This window comes from Hippoglossus stenolepis, chromosome 9, assembly GCF_022539355.2.
Source record: "Hippoglossus stenolepis isolate QCI-W04-F060 chromosome 9, HSTE1.2, whole genome shotgun sequence".
NCBI classification, from domain to species: domain Eukaryota; kingdom Metazoa; phylum Chordata; class Actinopteri; order Pleuronectiformes; family Pleuronectidae; genus Hippoglossus; species Hippoglossus stenolepis.
The window spans coordinates 12814993-12816901 of record NC_061491.1 but is presented as its reverse complement, the minus strand read 5'-3'; the positions used below and the strand labels follow the sequence as shown (position 1 = coordinate 12816901).

Below are 1909 nucleotides of genomic sequence, written 5' to 3'. Positions count from 1 at the left end.
CTTGTGTGCTTTCTTGCGTTGACTATGAATCAATTAAGTTGCATGTGCCAATTTGAACAGGTTTATTGTAATCCCATTAATCTAATGAAGTTTGGCCTAAGTGCAATAATGTCCTCATTTATTGTAAATGCAATAATGATGTTACTGTGAGTTCCATAATGCAGAGAATTGTCGAGGGAAATACAGGGAACATTTCTCTTTACTTTAACAATATGTTTATAATTATATGGCAGGCTTAACCGACATTACCACTGCAAGCGTAGAAAGTAGAATGATGACCGATATGACCTTGAGGTAAGGCGACACACACACACACACACGCACACGCACACACGCACACGCACACACACACACACACAGCTCCATCATGATGTTCCACTGTAACGCAGGACAGAGCAGGTATAGAAACGGGGTCTGTGGTGAAAGCCCTCGCTCTTTGCTCAGGTCAAGGCAGAGTTTCAGAGCGGCGTCTCACCCGCGCCCTGTGTTTGACCATTTTACATGTGTCGTCTGAGCCTGGTGAGGCCGCCTCATTATGTGACAGGCAGAGCAGAGTATTTGATCCTGGATATTTAGCCTCCTCCTTTCTGTCAGAGCCACTGGAGCCCTCTCAAGGTAATTGACTGACTGTTTGATCTCCCTTCGACTCTGCACTGCTACAAGACACTGACAGACACACACACACACACACACACACACACACACACCCACACACACACACACACACACACACACACACGCACGGTCTACTCGTGGCAGGCACACACTCACACATGTAGCACATACTCCGCCGCAAACACACACGTCCATGCAGAAACACACACAAATCCACACACAGTTGTTATCATTTGTGTGCAGGACCAGAGGAGGAGAATTTTGAGCTGTTAAAAATGAAACAAGGAAACTCCTTCATAGCTATGGGCCATGCTTTCTTCCCTGCGCACCAAACGCTGCATGCTGTTACAAATGGTAATCTGCTCTGATTGTCACAAATTTCAAAACAAACGCTAGGTGACTGAAAAGCCAAAGTGACGCCCCGAGTGATACTCAGACAGAAAGCCTGAATCAAAGCATGCCGACTATAATTAGGTTCCATCTGGGCTACATTATTTAAAGCCGCACCAGTTAATTGCTTGTGTACAAATGGCCTATTTTATTTGAATCAAACTCTTTTTTTTGTGATTCATAATTACATTGATATGAAGGGGGACATATCTCTTTACTTCATTTACAATATAAATACATATTCAAATTATTAAGAGGACTTTGAGGAAGGGGAAATGTAAAGTGATGATACTTTGCGTGAATTGAATTTCTATAAACAATTATGAGAGTTTAATCAAATATACTGACAACTGGGTTAAACATTTAATAAGCTTCAATTAAAAAAGGAGATGAACAACGATACAATCATGAGGCGAAAATTACAAAAACAGAATATCTAACAGGACTGATAAACACCATATTATTGCATGCAGAAGCAAACCTTTTTCTCATTTCCTCTTGTCAAAGTTTTCATCAAAAATCTAACACAAACAGTGCATTTTCTTATCGATTTCCTATCGATGGTAACCTAAGCTTTTGTTTTATCTCGGTGTGAGGCCGAGCAGTGCGTCGTGCGGCGGGCTCTGGCTGGCTGTAACCTTAGCCAGGCTGCTGTTTGTGAAAACTATCTGTTGCATGGATCAGCGGTGGCGAATCGCTATCTGTATCCTGGTTGTCAGATGATCGGATTTCCGCCCCTGACGCTCTCTGATATTAGATGATCTTCTGCGGTGTGTAGTGAGAGCATGTGCACAATTTGTGTGTGTGTGTGGGTAGACACCGTGTGTATTAGCTCCTATGGTTGTCCATATGAGATACAAAGGAGCGTATAGACAGTTATGCGCGTTGTCATGTTGCTTTGCTG

General features: G+C 42.7%; 1 protein-coding gene across 1 annotated transcript in view; it reads right to left on the bottom strand.

The window, feature by feature from the left end:
* Positions 1–1909, bottom strand: part of fam172a (family with sequence similarity 172 member A) — a 156251-nt gene that overhangs the window by 4901 nt on the left and 149441 nt on the right. The window lies entirely within an intron of this gene.